Below are 18,938 nucleotides of genomic sequence, written 5' to 3' on the forward strand. Positions count from 1 at the left end.
AAACTCTTTAAACTACTAATAGATAACTGACACGTGCTTTTCCACTCTAATAGGTGATCTTAGTGTTCATCTAGCAATCATGGTAGCTGTATTTGGAGTCTCTTAGTGAGCAATGATCACTTTGTAAAGTGTCAAACAAAAGACGATAAGATTCTACGTAATAGTGCAAACTAAATGGTTCTTTGTAACAAAATCCGAGGATATTTGATGAATTACTTGCAAATAGTATGTAAGAAAGAAGCCCAGGCTGTAGAAGATCGAGTTGGTTGCTAAAGCTTCTCCATGTGTATGGTGAATATCTTGAGAGTTATTTTCTTAATCTCCAAAGAAATTTATTATTTTCAAATACTTTTCAATTAGTAAGTAAAAGCTAGATTAAATCTTTGACGTTGGATACGGTATTAGAGGGTATTAGATTTCAATATCTCCCATTCCATGAAATGAATGTTGAATTCTTCACACAATAATTATTTTTCAATATTCTAAGGCTCCCACGATTTTTAATTTTCTTGAACGATAGTTTCTTGGAAAAACTAGATGGAGAAAAATGTTATTGAGTGTATTCAATGTGTAGTGTGGAATTCCATCAAAAAGAAAAAAGTTTGGTGTAGAAAATTAGGTACTATAAGAAAAAATTTTGTGGAAAACATTTTGTGGAATTCCATCAAAAAGAAAAAGTTTGGTGTGGAAAATTAGGTAATTTAAGAAAAAAATTTCTAAATTGAAAGTTCTGTCTAGCGTAAAGGAGACTTCAAAGACTTTGGAAAAGAAAAACGAAATCTCCAAACTCTCTTTTAAGACTTTAGAAGTTCAAAGTCTTTCGATTATAAATTTGTAATTTTTAAAACAAAAAAAAAAGTATATAAATAGACTTATCATTATTTGAACAATCATGAGTTTAGAATTATCATTTTGTGTTTTGATTTTGATCACAATGGCGGCAACATACCAACCTTATTATGGTTGGGACTTTGGAGGCATTTGATCTAATTTGGGTTTTTGAATAAGGAAGTCAAAATTTTGGTTATTTTTCTTCAATTTTGTGAGTCTTTTAACAAAATATTATTAAAATTTGAGTTTATGAGTATTTCTCAAAAAAAAAAAAAAACAAATATTTAAGCGATTGAGAAGATGGGGAGATTTCGGTACCCTAAGTGCTAAGTTTTACAGAAATTTGGCATTGACAGTGCCGAATTAGGGGAAAGACAAGAGAGAGACTCTGACAACCAATTTGGTACTCCATTTCAAATTACTATAACACCAACAGTCTTTTTTACACACACACACGCACACACAGATATATATATACACATACATCCTAAATCATTAATGAATCTGTTCAACAAATAAATAAATAAATAAACCATCAATTAAAGAATGCTCAAAGCCTCAAACTCTTTGTTCAATTATTTTTAAGGATATTTCCCATGAAGCATGGAGATGGAAATATAAAAACAAGTCATAAATCAACTATAAGGTTCCAAATAATGACATTTGGAATAATTTTGAGTATTCATAATAATAATTATAAATTAAATATATACGAGTCCTAAACCATCCATTAATCCATTAAAAAAATCCATCAATTAAAGAATGCTCAAATTCTCAAACTCTTTGTCCAATTTTTTTTTTAAAGATATTTCAAGAAAGCATTGAGATAGAAATATAAAAAAAATAAGTCATCAACCACTTGTAAGCCTCAATTTTTATATTTTATTTCTTGGTTGTGCAAATTTAATGGACCCTTCAATTAAATTTTATGAGTACAAACAAACATCAATTAGAAGATATCTAAGACAATCCATAAGTAAGATGTTTTTTTTCTTACATGGAAAGCTCATTAATGAGAAGACAAAGGCTACATAAACATCTAATAAAAAGCTTCTACACTACAAGAAAAACGAGCTATTGCTGCGGGTACAAAAACTGCCGCTATATGTTGCCTATTGCGGCGCGTTATTGGCCCGCCACTATACATGAGATCTATTGCGGCATTTTTTGTGACTGTTGCTATAGGTAGGGTTTTTTGCGGCATCCTATAGTGGCAGGACATAAAACCGCCACAATAGACTTGTTTTAGCTGCGGTAACAAAGCTATAGCGGCGGGTTGGACCGCCACAATAGACCTTTAAATATCCCACCCCCAAAATTTTTCTCTATTTTTTTCACCTTCCTAATTAAAGATCAGATGGTAAATTACATCCGATTGGTATGAAAATTGGCATGCATGTTAAGAACACATAAAACATATAATCCAACGGTTGGATTTTCAAAATATAAATTCAATACTAAGGTATTGGTTGGTGTAACATTTTTTAAAGTTACATCAGGTGTAAATTGAACCCAACCCTATATTTCTTAATTCAATGTGAATTTTGACAAATCTACTGTTAGATTACATTATCTTCGTATATTTTTCATGCTTACAAAATTTCAAGGTGATCAAAGATTAATAGTCATGTCATCAATCAATTGTTTAAATTCAAGTTTTTATATTTTAAAATAACGCATAAAAGATGAGTTTAAAAATCAAATGGTAAATTACACCCGATTGGCATGAAAATTGGTATGCATGTTAAGAACATACAGGACATGTAATCTAACGGTTGGATTTTCAAAATATGAATTCAATAATAAGTTATTGGTTGGTGTAACATTTTTTAAAATTACATCAGTTATAACTTGAACCCAACCCTATATTTTTTAATTCGATGTGAATTTTGACAAATCTACTGTTAGATTACATTATCTTCATATATTTTTCATGCTTACAAAATTTCAAGGTGATCAAAGATTAATAATCATGTCATTAATTAATTGTTTAAATTCAAGTTTTTGTACATTAAAATAACGCATAAAAGATGAGTTTAAAAATCAAATGGTAAATTACACCCGATTAGCATGAAAATTGGCATGCACGTTAAGAACATATGGAACATGTAATCCAATGGTTCGATTTTCAAAATATGAATTCAATAATAAATTATTGGTTGGTGTAATATGTTTTAGAGTTATATCAGGTATAACTTGAACTCAACCCTATATTTCTTAATTCGATGTAAATTTTGACAAATCTATCGTTATATTACATTATCTTCATATCTTTTTCATACTTACAAAATTTGAAGGTGATCAAAGATTAATAGTCACGTCATCAATTAATTGTTTAAATTCAAGTTTTTGTACTTTAAAATAACGCATAAAATATGTTTAAAGATCAGATTGTAAATTACACCCGATTGGCATGAAAATTGGAATACATATTAAGAACATATAGAACATGTAATCCAACGGTTGAATTTTCAAAATATTAATTTAATAATAAGTTATTGGTTGGTGTAACATTTTTTAAAGTTACCTTAGGTGTAACTTGAACCCAACCTTATATTTCTTAATTCGATGTGAATTTTGACAAATCTACCGTTAGATTATATTATCTTCGTATATTTTTCATGCTTACAAAATTTGAAGGTGATCAAAGATTAATAGTCATGTCATCAATCAATTGTTTAAATTCAAGTTTTTGTACTTTAAAATAACGCATAAAATATGTTTAAAGATCAAATGGTAAATTACACCCGATTGGAATGAAAATTGACATGCATGTTAAGAACATATAAAACATGTAATCTAACGGTTGAATTTTCAAAATATGAATTCAATAATAAGTTATTGGTTGGTATAACATTTTTTAGAGTTGCATTAGATGTAACTTGAACCCAACCCTATATTTCTTAATTCGATGTGAATTTTAACAAATCTACCTTTAAATTATATTATCTTCATATATTTTTCATGCTTACAAAATTTAAAGTTGATCAAAGATTAATAGCCTTGTCATCAATCAATTGTTTAAATTCAAATTTTTGTACTTTAAAATAACTCATAAAAAATGAGTATAAAGATCAAATGGTAAATTACACCCGAATGGCATGAAAATTGGCATGCATGTTAAGAATATATAAAAAATATGATCCAATGGTTATATTTTCAACATATGAATTCAACAATAAGTTATTGGTTGGTGTAACATTTTTTAGAGTTACATCAGGTGTAACTTGAATTCAACCCTATATTTCTTAATTTGATGTGAATTTTGACAAATCTATCGTTAGATTACATTATCTTCATATATTTTTCATACTTACCAAATTTCAAGGTGATCAAATATTAATAGTCATGTCATCAATTAATTATTTAAATTCAAGTTTTTTGTACTTTTAAAATAACGCATAAAAGATAAGTTTAAAAATCAAATGGTAAATTACACCCAATTGGCATGAACATTGGCATGCATGTTAAAAACATATAGAAAATGTGATCAAATGGTTGGATTTTCAAAATATGAATTCAACAATAAGTTACTGGTTGGTGTAACATTTTTTAGAGTTACATTAAATGTAACTTGAATCTAACTCTATATTTCTTAATTTGATGTGAATTTTGACAAATCTATCATTACATTATATAATCTTAATATATTTTCCATGTTTATAAAATTTCAAAGTGATCAAAGATTAATAGCGATGTCATCAATCAATTGTTTAAATTTAAGTTTTGTAGTTTAAAATAAAGCATAAAAGATGAATTTAAAGATCAAATGATAAATTACACCAATATGTCACCATACTCTTCAATCCTAATGATTAAGATTTGAATATGAATTTCACCAAGTCTAGTGGTATTGGGACTATCTATTAAGTTTGATCGGGTTTGACCAATTTTAACTAAACTTTGATCGCGTCTTTCTCTAAATCTAACCGTTTAATTGTAACCATAATTTACTAGAATGAACCTTTCATTACATTCTTAAAGTCCAACGGTTAGATTTTAAATCTAAGTATGGCATGTGATGGACGTGTTGTGTGCCTATATGGCTATATATATTCTCTCAATTTGACCATCCAATTGGTCTCAAATTTCACCAACATCAATATGTCATCATACTCTTCAATCCTAATGATCAAGATTTAAATATGAATTTCACCAAGTCTAATGATATCGGGACCATGTATTAAGTTTGACCGGGTTTAACCAACTTTTGACTAAACTTTGACCGTGCCTTTCTCTAAATCCAATCATTTAATTGTGACCATAATTTACCAGAATGAATCTTTCATTACACTCTTTAAATCCGACGGTTAAATTTTAAATCTAAGAGTGGCATGTGATAGACATATGTTGTGTACTTATATGGCTATATATATTCTCTCAATTTGACCATCCAATTAATCATATATTTTTTTTTTAAGTAAACATTTTTTTTTTTTTTTTTTTTTTTTTGATGGGAAAAATAAATGTAGTTAGTCACATATAGGCTAAGTTTATAAAATATTAAATATTACTCTTTATAAAATATTTAAGTAGATGAATTTACATGTACAATTACACTAGTTTAGTGGGAAGACGCGGATGCTATGGTATTTTGCCGAGGTTCGAACCATGGTAAGAGCATTTTATTACTATCTCTAAATTAGATATTAAATATTAATTTGTACAAGTGAACTTGAAAATGTTCTGTGTATCCAAGCGGCTAGGATACGCGCATTTCCCTCTTCTTATTACCAAAACTACGTCGTTTTGGGTTTGCTTTATAACCTTACTAACCCTATTTTTCAGCATTTGTCTCTCACTTCAACAGCAGCCGTTCTCCCCTTTCCCTGTCCAGTCATTTTTCAGATTGTTCTTCAACTCGTATTTGATTTTCATTTCAAATCACAAAAGTTTCTTTCGGATTTTTTGTTTGTTTGTTTTTGTTTTTGAATTTGTTGGATTTTTGGGTGCAGTGAGACTTCGTGGATATTGTCTGTTCTGAAGTGAGAAACAGAAAGGGCTTACGTGTTCCATATAGAGCTGGTTACAAAGGTATTGCATTTACTTGATAAAACAACTTCTTTCTTCTATTTGTTCGATCTTTATGTATTTTTACTTTTTTTAGTCTCTTAGTTTGTTGGGATCCGATTCAGATCTCTGAAATTCTATAATTTTGGTTTTTTACAGTGAAACCCATCTGGGATGTTTCTCAGTTGGCGTTTTGGATTTCTATTCTTGGTGGTTTTTTTTTTTTTTTTTTTCAATTGCAATGAATTAGATCTAGTCAGAGCTTTCAGACAAAAAGACGGTGGGAATTTCGTAGAGCTAGTGTCATACTCCTTTTCAAAGATAATCCTTTATTATTAAAACATAAGAATTGGGTTATGATTTTGCTGTTGAAAGTTTACAGAAGCTTTCTAAAAGTTTTTAACTTTTCATTGTCTTTTAGTATATTGAAAAGGGGCTCTAGATTCCTACTTACTTAATGGGTCTAGTTGAGTAAATCTTTTAAATACATTTGTTCTCTTCTGCGAAATTGCTTAGGGCATATTTGGTTTGTCTTTGAAAATTCCTGGTTATGTATTGTACAAGGTATACTTTAAACATTATGTCCTTACTACTAGTGTGGTCTTGTTTAATGGTGACGTTGTGGGTGCCAATGTTTTCAGTTATAATAGTTTTGTTGATTATTGCCATACAAAATATGGTTCATTTTGAAATGCGTACTTTATTTTTAAAATGTTTGAGAACAGAATGTTACTGAAGGAAACAGTGGGAATGTAACTTGCTAAAACCCCATGTCATGGTGTTTCTAACGGAAAGTCTTAAGGTTTTTTTTTTTTTTTTTAAATAAAAAAAAAGTCTTAAGCTTAAATCCACCTTTCACATTGTAACTATTAAAAAAAAAAAATCACTACACCAAAAGAAAAGGGTCCCATGGCCACAGCCCATGGGCCTTGAGGCCCTTGACAAAGCAAGCCGAATCCCCAAAGGCCCAAATAATTGAAAACGATAAAGTATATAAACAAAATCTGGAAGGCCAACTCGTTCAAGGTCTCTGCTGCTCAGGCGCAGGATGGCTCTCAAAGTTAGTGGCTGGAGAGCTCTGGAGTCACCGCCACTCCCAAGCACACCAAAATTCTCATTATCGTCATCATCATCATCCTCAATATGATTAAAAGTTTTGTGATTGCTGCCATTTGGCCTGGTTCTACTTAACTTTTTGCCTCTGCAAATTATCAGAAACACTTCAAAAGTTGCTAAAAGTGTAGTAATTAAATTTTATTTGATTGTTAGCTGTTGCCTTTTTTTCTTTTCAACTGTCTGATTACTAGCCTATTTTCTTTCATCAAATTATTACCTATTAAATATTGGATTCATTACTATTAGAGCCTGAAGCCCACCTGCTCATTCTTGAAACCTTCACTTATTGGTGTCAAATAGCCTCGCCTTGTATTTCTTGACTTTATACTGTAATAGTTCGTCGATAAGTTCTTGGCAATACATTTTATTGATTTTGGGCCGGGTCATAATTTCTATGTTTATAAGAGTAATGTTATTGTGGGAAAATGGAGTTGAGTTTTTTAGGAATGAGAAATTGGGTGAGTGAAGGTCTTTGCTGATATTTGTTTTCATGTTGGATTGGGAGGTCAGTTTTACTGGTTCATGAAGTCAGTTTAAATTAAATTTCTGGCAGCACTGAAGGTGTTGATGGTTCTAATATGTATATATATATTTTTGGCTATCTTATAAGCCAATAAATTTGTTGTCTCAATGTGCTGTCACTTGGGACATGTCTATTATGTGCAGCTGAAGGAAAATTTTAATAAATTTAGGGAGTTTTTATCTAGTCCTAAGATAATGGAAGTTTATAAGATTGCTAAGTTTTCTCAAATCCTCTCTTCTCTTCTAACATATGAAGCACCAATTTAATCCAATAAGTATATATCATTCTTGCGAATTGTCCACTCTTCCCTCTCAGTTTTCCTACGACATTTTCTAATTTTTTTACTTAGAATATATTCCATCTTAATATTCTGATATATGTAGTTTTCATGTGTTGATATCATTTTATCAATGTTGTAAGCCACAGGTAGCACTTGGTTCCAGTGCCCTTGTTTTCATTGAACTTAGTGAGTTCTTTCATTCATATCTGCCTCTCACCTAGTTTGCTATTTACTAAATTTGTTGTTCATATACTTCTCAGGTTTTGGTTATCCTTCGTTTCCAAAATAGTGGTCATGTACTTCAGCAAAGAGTGGTCCAGCATTCACCCTATTCCAAATATCAAGAAAAACTTTTGGTTCCTATTCTAAGCTAGCACAAAATAATCTAAAACTGGTATATTCTCTCAAATGTCGTTTTTCCTAACTTTTTTCTTTGGAATAAACTATACCATATTTCTTGTTCACTTATTTTATTGTGATTTTGCTTTATATTGTTCAAACTTGTATTATAATGTAGTGCAAGTGTGTAACATATTTTGCTGTATAGTGCATGTAGACCTTCAAATGTTTGTTTCATTGAATCCCTTTAGTTAGTTTTTTTTATTAGTTTTATGTATAAAATTGTCTTCTACTTGTTACCATTGCATTGACTTCACTGTAACGTCTTGACTTGTCCATTATCTAATAAGTAGGCTTTTAATTTGTAAAACTTTTACAGGCCAGTATCACATTCACCCTTATGAGAGAAAATGTTGAATATATGACTATGGCCTTGACTCTGTCTTAAAGTGAACTTGGAATTTTAAACTCCGTCATAGTTTGTTAACTTCATGAATTATTTTGATGCTATTTTCCAGCTCGAGAAGTTATTGATGACATAAATTTGTTTGTTATGGTTTCCTAACTTTAAGCTTCCCTGCCAGTGACTTCAACAGGTTACTGGATTATGAGGTAGACACCTATAGGAAGTCTTTTTATTTGTTGATTGTTCAATAAATTTTTTACTAGTATATATATATATATATATATATCTTTGACGTGTACAGGGAACTGAGATACTTTGTACGTCAGACCAAAAGCAAAGTGATTGGATACCACACATGGGCTTAGAAATTTGAAATATAAAGTTAGGGATAGTGGTTTTACATTGCAATCCTTCGCTACTTCATTGCATCGGTAAAATTTCCTATGAAAGTTCATTGTATTGCGGTCCATTTGTTTGATTTTCAAATTGTCTTTTTCTTTGAGTGTGACTGATCTGACATTGTTTACTTTTTTTTCCTACTCTATGTTTCTTTGGTCTACATATGGGTATCTATTGTTCAAACCATGCATTGCCTGAATGGGGGACAATTGTTCATGAGCCATAGTCACAACCTCTCCAAGCATCAACAATAGCTGCAATGGCAATGACACCAAGGTATTCTAAATTCTCTATCTCTCATGAGTTTGCATGACTTTTATTCTACCCATTTATTTATTGTTTTTCTGAAATTTAATAATTTGTGTAATTACTTTGTCAAAAAAAAACTTATTTCTCTCAGTAGACTAAATTACTTACTTTCAACAAAAACAATTGTCAATAACTTTCTTCGTTGGGTTAATTACTTTGTTCTTGTAATTGATTTTTTAATAAATTTTTTTACTTATTTTTAGTGTGCAAATTGGTCTCTACTATTGTTGCTGTAGTTGGCTGCATACACTTTCATTCATAAGAGGGCTTGTTTTGTTTAAAATTGTTTTTTCTTTTCTTTTATTGCTTGGATATTTTATATTTGGTTTGGTTATGAAGGTTTTTCCTTCTTACTAACTCACACGTTAACTTAACTTCCAGTCTTCACAGAGGTCAGTGTTTTAATATATTATGATCCCTGTCTTTGTAATTTTTCCTTTTTAATCTATGTTTGGAAGAATGAGTCAAAATCAGTAACCTTTGCAATGAGACCCTCAAAATGTTTGACAAAATGCTAGAGTATGTCAAGCACTTCATGCAGCACCCCTTTTCTATTGGTTAAAAAATATGCTTAATATATTGTAGTATTAAGTGGTTTGTGCTGATGTCTCTTGTACTATAGATTGCTACCAAGCAAAGTGGTTTGTTGGATGATGTTCTCAATCATTGTCGGGTCTATGTTTCAATGTGTTTGATGAAATGCCTATAAGAAAGATTAAAAAGAGAAGGTATGGTCATGTTTATACATACAAAAAATAGTGGAAAATGTCGATTCAAGAATCCATACTACTACGTTCTTGAGGCTTCATGGAATTTATTGCAACAATGAAGGCAGTAAAAGTATTGATTCTGGGTATGGTTACAAGTCGTCTCATTAAAATATCATGGCCTCACTCTTTGTCTATTTATAATCTTGCACAAAATTATTAGGAAAAAGATTGTCTCTAAAATTTGTTTTAGCTTTAGTAAGAAATTGCAGGAAAATGAAGCATGCTCTACCTAATTGGGTGATTTTAATAGCTTTTTTTAAGCCAACCGTGATCTTAGCTGATCTGGGACTCCCCTGCTTCAACCATTGTTGCGGATTCTTACTTATTAATAAACCATTGTTGCAGGTTCTTGATTTATTTGAGATGAGTCATTCTTCCACTATTTGGTGCTCATAAATTCCTCCACTATGGAATTTGAGAAGTTGCTTAATGCTTTGTTAGTGCTCTTTGATAATTTATATGTTGTTGATAGGTTTTGAATAATTTGTACAGTTATTATCTGTGTTGTTATTCTTAAATTGTTGCTTTCAGTTATAATTCTGTTGTGGCTGTGTTTTGTATATGGTTTTTTCCTTAATTAAATTTGTGTATCTATTTAATTGATTAGTAGATTGGTTTAGAATTGTTATGGTATCAATGATGTCTGGTGGTTATTTGACTTATTGGTTATTTCTAACTAGAATGTTGCTAACTATTGTCATGTAATCCAAATCTAAGTTTAATATTATAATTTTCCTCTTTTTTTCTTACTTATCAAAAAAAATAAAAATGAAAATTATAATTTTCCTCTACCATTAAAAGATGCTGCACAATATATATGTGTAAACCTAATTTGCAGACTTTGTCCAATCCCTAACGTCTTAATTATTCAAAAGAGGGATGATGTTTTTGTCTTGAATGGTTCTTTAAGTAATTTTATTTGCTGTTATAGTGATTTTTGTTCTTAAGTTTTAGAATTTTTAGACAGATTCTTTCCAAATGGTCATGGTCATGGTGCAATTGGTTGTTTTGTTTTGGGTTAATAACCAGTTGTAGGTTTGGTTTTTAAAAGCTAGTTTACTTAAAAACTAGAGCCCCCACTCCACTGTTATCCTGCCTAAATAAACTTTATTTTATTTCATTTTTCGATTGGTATGTTACACACGCACCCAATGTTTCTTGTGCATGACTTCACCCTCCACTTGATGCTTTCAAGGGAAGGAAGTGCGAATTGAGCTAGAGCTCATTGGCATCTTACCTTTAAGAAAACATTAATTTAATATTTGGTTCAATTGCAAGTATATTGTAATGTGTCCCCTAGTTTCACAAAGTCCCCTGTCAATCCAATTGCTCTGAAATTAAGAACAAATTAACTTGAGGATTCCGTGCCGGTGACTTCAACAGCTTGCTATATTATAAGGTAGACACACACTGAGATATATATATATATATATATATATATCTTTCATGTGTACAAGGAACTGGGATACTTTGGAAGTCAGACTAAAAGCAAAATGAGCTTATGAAATTTGAAATACAAAGTTTGGGTTTGTTGGTTGTACATTTCAATCCTTCACTACTTCATTGCATTGGTAAAATTTTGCTATCAAAGTTCATTGCAATGTGGTCCATTTGTTTTATTTTCAAATTGTCTTTCTGTTTAAGTTTGTGACTGATCTGACAATGTATACCTTTTTTTTCCCCTACTCTATGTTTCTTTTGTCTAACATATGGGTTTTAATTGTTGAAACCATGCATTGCCAGAATAGGGGACAATGGTTCATGAGCAGTAGCCACAACTCTCCAAGCATCAACAATAGCAACTATGGGAATGACAACATGGTATTCCGAAGTCTCTATCTCTCATGACTTTGCATGACTTCTATTCTACTCGTTTATTTTATTGTTTTTCTGAAATTTAATAATTTTTGTAATTACTTTGTCGACAAAAAATTATTTCTCTCGGTAATTACTTTTCCAATTCCTTCTTTGCACAAAAATCTCTATTAAATCGATACCGATAGGGGCATGGGATGGTTTTTACCTCCTGAGTCACACATTTGCTTCCTCTAAAATGGGAAGAAAACTAAGGAGAAAATACAAATATAAAAGAGAGATATTATTTTTCCCTTTATGTCTCTCACTCTCCCCATCCTCAGCCGTATGCAAAATTAGGAGATTACTCACCAAAGTCTGAGAAATAAACCAATATTGCAAGATTTGAATGACTTTTGTGGCATGCTCAAAATCAATTTTACCAAGATCTGAGCGCAGGAACGGACCTATTAAGGGCTCGGGCCCCCCTAGCCTAAAAAAAAATAAATAAATAAATTAGTAATCATACTCCCCCAACCCCAACCCAGCCCAACCTTACAAGTCCCCCTAGTAGGGCTGTCCACAGGTCGGTCCGGGTCGGGTTTGTGCCCAACCCGCAACCGACCCGATCAGATCGGGTGGAGAAATTCCAGACCCGTCGCCGACCGCGAAAAGCCACCGGGCGAGTCGGATCGGACTCGGGTGGGCAGCGGTCGGAGTTGATTTCGACCGAAATAAATTGTAACAAACACAGAAGAACCAAAATCAACAAAAATCAACAGAACAAAAATCAAACTTCAGTGGTTTGATTCCTGAAGAACAAAATCAACAAATCTACAAACCCAAAGAGAAGATCTACAAACCCAAAGAACAGATCCACACATCCAAAGAACAAAAACCCAAAGAACAGATCCACAAATCCACAGATAACCGAACCTAAGAGATGAAATAGAAAGATTGAATCTGAGAGATGGAGGCGAAGACGAGCTAGGACGTTGCGGATGAAGAGCACAGATCAACGACGAAGAGGCAGAGATCGACGATGGAGAGGCATATATCGACGATGACGATCGATGAAGGGTAAACATCGGCAGTTGGATCGGCGAAGGGTAAGAACTGAGAGTGAGGATGACTTTGGAAAGTAAGGACTGGAATGAGATTGGTTAACAAGCTTCAGACCTTTAAACCCATTGATATGGCGGTCGGGTCGGGTGGCTCGGGTATTGGAGGAAGAGACCCGCACCCGATCCGTCGGAATCGGTTTTGGAAAGTAAGGACCCGCCGCTGACCGTCGGAGGAGTCAGATCGGACGGCGGACAGTTCGGGTCCGGTCGGTTTGACCGGGTGGGTCGGATCTGCGGGTTGTTTGGACAGCCCTACCCCCTAGTTAGAACAGCCCCGAGCCCAACACAACCCAAAAAAAATAAAAAAACATGTTAACCCTTTTACAAACCGATCTCAGATTAAAAAAAAAAAAGTCGAGAGAGAGAGAGAGAGAGAGAGAGGAATGGAGCGAGTTTAGAGGTGAGACCTAGATCCATGCTGCCACAGATTCCCTTCACGCTGCTGCCATAGCTCTCCTACTGATCCACACGCCGCCACACCCCTCCGCGCCTCCAGCAAATGTGTTCCAGATCAAGAAGCATACGCAAAAAGAAATTCCAAAAGGAAGCGAAAAAAAAAGGCTTTGTTTGTCTTCTACAACAGGGAAAACTGAAAAACTTAGTTCGTCCTTTGCAAAAACAGGCGATTCAGCAAATAATTCAGAAGGTAGGCATGTTTTTTTTCCCCTTTTTTTCTTTTCTATTCAATTACTGTTTCTAGGGTTTTGAACATTAGAGTAGATTTATTGATGATTTCTCTCAAATTGAAATCGATTTGGTGCTGAAGAACATACATTTATGTGTTGCCAAAAAAAATAAAGTTCTGTCATTTCATTTATGTTGTTTTTAATTTTTTGTTGAAATATTTTCCCCCCTTTATATTTTCGTTTCCCATGCCTCTTTTCTACCATTGTTATTAAGGTTTTTGCAGTATATATTTAAAGTTTTTCGATACCGAGCAACGCGCCCTTCTCACCTTCAAGCAAGACCTTATTGATCCATTAAATCGACTCTCCTCTTGGACTGTTGATGGCGATTGTTGTCACTGGGTCGCTGTTGTCTGCCATAACCTCGCTGCTCACGTCCAACAACTCCATCTCAAAAGCTTCCCTCCTGTTTGGGATGATTCTATTTCTGACGAACAAAACGGACAGAATTGGGCTCAAGAAGAAGCCTATGAGCGGTCAATGTTTGGTGGTAAACTAAATCCTTCTCTGCTTGATTTGAAGCATTTGAATTACTTTGACCTCAACTTCAATAATTTCTTTGCTTTTCCCATTCCCTCATTTCTTGGTTAAATGAAGAGTTTAACATCTCTTAATCTCTCTTATGCGGGATTTGTGGGACTCATACCTCATTAACTTGGAAATCTCTCCAATTTGCTCTATCTCAATCTCGAATGTCCTTGGGTTGATTTATATGTGAATAACCTTCAATGGCTTTCTGGTCTTCCTTTACTACAACATCTCGATATGAGTGGTGTAGATCTTAGCAAAGCCTCTGATTGGCTACAACTCACAAACACACTCCCTTCCTTGTTTGACTTGTGCTTGTCATCTTCCCAACTTCCTTTCATTCCATCGACACCCACTGTTAACTTTTCATCACTCCTCACCCTCGATCTTTCAAGGAATCAATTTGAAAACACTTTGATCCCATCATGGATCTTTGGTCTTCGTAATCTTGTTTCTCTTGATCTATCTTTCATTAACTTTCAAGGTCCAATCCCTGTTGATTTCCACAACATGACTTCTCTTAAGCACCTCCATCTATCTGGAAACTATTTCCACCATAGACTTCCTAATAGTTGTCTTGAGTTTCTCAACCTTGGCGTCAGTAGTTTGCAGGGTACAATCTCCAGTGCCATTGGAAACCTAACATCTGCAATTAGTATTGACTTGTCAAAAAATGAACTTGGAGGAAAGTTGCCAAGATTGTTGGGTAATCTCTGTAACTTAAGGGAAATCAAATTGTCATCCAACGAATGGAGTCAAGAGATATCTGAAATCTTAGAAAGTTTATCAGTGTGTCTTTCAGATAGACTAGAGATCTTAGACTTAAATATTTCTCAACTTCATGGTTATTTGAAGGAAGTCCCCAACGGCATAGTACTAGACTTATGACTGTATCACAATATTGTGTACATTTAATAAAAATTTATAGAAAAAATAAGAATAAGAAAAACCTTAAAATCAAGATCCAAGGTAGTTTTTATTTATTTCTTTAAAATTGTAGGAAAATTTTCTCCTATTTGGCAAGGGAGGAGAACATTTTATCCGTCAAATGACCATGAAGTTGAGAAATACTTAAGTCTAAGATCTCTAGTCTATCTGAAAGACACATTGATAAACTTTCTAAGATTTCAGATATCTCTTGACTCCATTCGTTGGATGACAATTTGATTTCCCTTAAGTTACAGAGATTACCCAATAATCTTGGCAACTTTCCTCCAAGTTCATTTTTTGACAAGTTAATACTAATTGCAGATGTTAGGTTTCCAATGACACTGGAGATTGTACCCTGCAAACTACTGACGCCAAGGTTGAGAAACTCAAGACGACTATTGGGAAGTCTATGGTGGAAATAGTTTCCAGATAGATGGAGGTGCTTAAGAGAAGTCATGTTGTGGAGATCAACAGGGATTGGACCTTGAAAGTTATTGAAAGATAGATCAAGAGAAACAAGATTACGAAGACCAAAGATCCATGATGGGATCAAAGTATTTTCAAATTGGTTCCTTGAAAGATCGAGGGTGAGGAGTGATGAAAAGTTAACAGTGGGTGTCGGTGGAATGAAAGGAAGTTGGGAAGATGACAAGCGCAAGTCAAACAAGAAAGGGAGTGTGTTTGTGAGTTGTAGCCAATCAGAGGCTTTGCTAAGATATACACCACTCATATCGAGATATTGTAGCAAAGGAAGACCAGAAAGCCATTGAAGGTTATTCACATATAAATCAACCCAAGGACATTCGAGATTGAGATAGAGCAAATTGGAGAGATTTCCAAGTTGATGAGGTATGAGTCCCACAAATCATGCATAAGAGAGATTAAGAGATGTTAAACTCTTCATTGAACCGAGAAATGAGGGAATGGGAGAAGCAAGAGAAATTATTGAAGCTGAGGTCAAAGTAATTCAAACGCTTCAAATCAAGCAGAGAAGGATTTAGCTTACCACCAAACATTGACCGCTCATAGGCTTCTTCTTGAGCCCAATTTTGTTCGTTTTGTTCGTCAGAAATAGAATCATCCCAAATAGGAGGGAAGCTTTTGAGATGGAGTTGTTGGACGTGAGCAGCGAGGTTATGGCAGACAACAGCGACCCAGTGACAACAATCCCCATCAATAGTCCAAGAGGAGAGTCGATTTAATGGATCAATAAGGTCTTGCTTGAAGGTGAGAAGGGCACGTAGCTCGGTATCGAAAGACTTTAAATATATATTGCAAAAACCTTAACAACAATGGTAGAAAAGAGGCATGGGAAACGAAAATATAAAGGGGGAAAAATTTTTCAACAAAAAATTAAAAACAACATAAATGAAATGACAGAACTTTATTTTTTTGGCAACACATAAATGTATGTTCTTCAGCACCAAATCAATTTCAATTTGAGAGAAATCATCAATAAATCTACTCTAATTTTCAAAACCCTAGAAACAGTAATTGAATAGAAAAGAAAAAAAGGGGAAAAAAAACATGCCTACCTTCTGAATTATCTTCTGAATCGCCTGTTTTTGCAGAGGACAAACTAAGTTTTTCAGTTTTCCCTGTTGCAGAAGACAAACAGAGCCTTTTTTTTTTCGCTTCCTTTTGGAATTTCTTTTTGCGTATGCTTCTTGATCTGGAACACATTTGCTGGAGGTGCTGAGGGGTGTGGCGGCGTGTGGATCAGTAGGAGAGCAATGGCAGCAGCGTGAAGGGAATCTGTGGCAGCATGGATTTGGGTCTCACCTCTAAACTCTCTCTCTCTCTCGACTTTTTTTTTTAAGACTGAGATCGGTTTGTAAAAGGGTTAATAGGTTTTTTTTATTTTTTTTGGGTTGGGTTGGGCTTGGGGCTATTCTAACTAGGGGGACTAGTAAGGTTGGGTTGGGGGGGCCAATAAGGGCTGGGTTGGGGTTTGGGGAGTATGATTACTAATTTATTTTTTTAGGCTAGGGGGGCCCGAGCCCTTAATAGGTATGTTCTTGCGCTCAGATCTTGGTAAAATTGATCTTGAGCATGCCATAAAAGCCATTCAGATCTTGCAATATTGGTTTATTACTCAGACTTTGGTGAGTAATCTCCTAATTTTGCATATGGCTGAGGATGGGGAGAGTGAGAGACAAAGGGAAAAATAATCTCTCTCTTTTATATTTGTATTTTCTCCTTAGTTTTCTTCCCATTTTAGAGGAAGCAAATGTGTGACTCAGGAGCTAAAAACCATCCCATGCCCATATCGGTATCGATTTAATAGAGATTTTAGTGCGAAGAAGGAATTGGAAAAGTAATTATCTGGAAAAGTAATTACCGAGAGAAATAATTTTTTGTCGACAAAGTAATTACACAAATTATTAAATTTCAGAAAGGCAATAAAATAAACGAGTAGAATAAAAGTCATGCAAAGTCATGAGAATTTAGATTGTCTTCTCACTCTTTTGTAATGAATGTGCCAATGGGGCTCCTACTTTTAAACTCAATGCTATCACTGTGAGTTCTTGTCAAATTGATCCAACATTTCCTGCATGGTTACCAAACACAGAAATCTTAAGCATTTTGACATCTCATAGTTAGAATTGCAGATGCTGCCAAACTAGTACTGGAATTTGGATATATACCTTGGCTTAAATTGATCAATCTCCCTGAGAAAAAATTTGATTGCAATGTATACAAGGTATTGCTAAATTTCAAACTCATTGATTGAGCTTTGATTATTTTTCTAGACCAATATCCTCATATTTTTGCCAAAACATGAAAAGAGATTGGCTTGATAATTTTAGATGTATTGGATAAATGTCTATGAGGATAACTGCATCATTGCCAGATGCACTGGCTATCTTTGAACTGTATTAAAGTCGAACAATAAACCTTCATATGTAATTCACAACTCACTAGCTCCCTCATATAAGCTTGAGCCCTTGTGCTGAACAACAATAGCTTGTTCATAACCGTACCTTTTTCATTGACTACACACATTGTAGGCTTCTTGATCTAGGCTAGATAGGAGAAATGATGCTCATCCAAAAATGTGGCAATTTGCTTTTCTTTTGGTATTGGATTTTTGCCAATAATAGCCTTTGGACATATACAAAGGTGCTCAAAAGAACCTAATCCTAACGGTTTCTTCTTTTCTCTAGCACTTTCTAAGAGTCTTTTAATATTCCATATTTGAAAGGAGCATAGACCTTTCAAGTAACTTGTCTGTATCAGTTTCTATCGAGGTCTTACAGGATTTCATTTCTTGAACTTGTCTCAAAGTCATATGATATTGTTGAAAATCCCTAATTTCTAAATAAACAGTATTTTTGGCAAAACTGTCCAAGGCATATCTAATTTGTCTTTTCTTGGTTACATGAACTTTCATACAACAAATTTTTTAAAACAATTCCTTCACACACCTAGCCTAAGATTTTTGATGCATTTAGCTACATTGCCGATCTTGAACTCAATGAAGCTCCTGTTTCCCAAAAGTGCTCAATAAGCAATTAACAAAAATGAGGATGACTCTGAAAATTCCTGGTTATGTATAGAAATGAGAGTCGGATGTTCTGTTGGTTCTTGGGGAATCTGTGTAGTTCTCTTCTTCAAAAGGAATTCAAGGCATCATGATTTTAGGTTTATCAATGACGCGAAAGATCAATGTGACTACAATGTTAAAAGTGAACTGGTTCCTTGAAATTTTGAGTGAGCTGGTATTTGAGCTTAATTTTTGGGAGGAAAGTCACAGGAAGATGTGTTCTCGCAAAGTCTAGCAATGTTTACCTTCAACTTGAGAGAGGCTTAGTCACTGAGCTTGAGAATCTGCAGAAGGACAATGTGATAACTGTGCCTGATTGTGTAGGCTCTGGAGGGTTGAAGGATAA

At 33.7% G+C, this 18,938-nt stretch overlaps 1 long non-coding RNA gene and 2 pseudogenes across 1 annotated transcript; 2 read left to right on the plus strand and 1 right to left on the minus strand.

Annotated features, from left to right (window-relative positions):
* Window positions 1–5,624: 5,624 nt before the first annotated feature.
* On the plus strand, window positions 5,625–10,607 carry LOC126699178 (uncharacterized). Its single transcript, XR_007646707.1, has 4 exons — window positions 5,625–5,865; window positions 8,021–8,154; window positions 8,807–9,180; window positions 10,329–10,607. It is a non-coding gene; the product is annotated as an uncharacterized LOC126699178 (long non-coding RNA).
* A 1,205-nt stretch (window positions 10,608–11,812) lies between these two features.
* Window positions 11,813–15,464, plus strand: LOC126699176 (receptor-like protein EIX1; annotated as a pseudogene).
* LOC126701238 (leucine-rich repeat receptor-like protein kinase PEPR1) lies at window positions 15,128–16,728 on the minus strand (annotated as a pseudogene).
* Between the last annotated feature and the right edge of the window lie 2,210 nt (window positions 16,729–18,938).

Source organism: Quercus robur, chromosome 9 (genome assembly GCF_932294415.1).
Source record: "Quercus robur chromosome 9, dhQueRobu3.1, whole genome shotgun sequence".
Taxonomy (NCBI): domain Eukaryota; kingdom Viridiplantae; phylum Streptophyta; class Magnoliopsida; order Fagales; family Fagaceae; genus Quercus; species Quercus robur.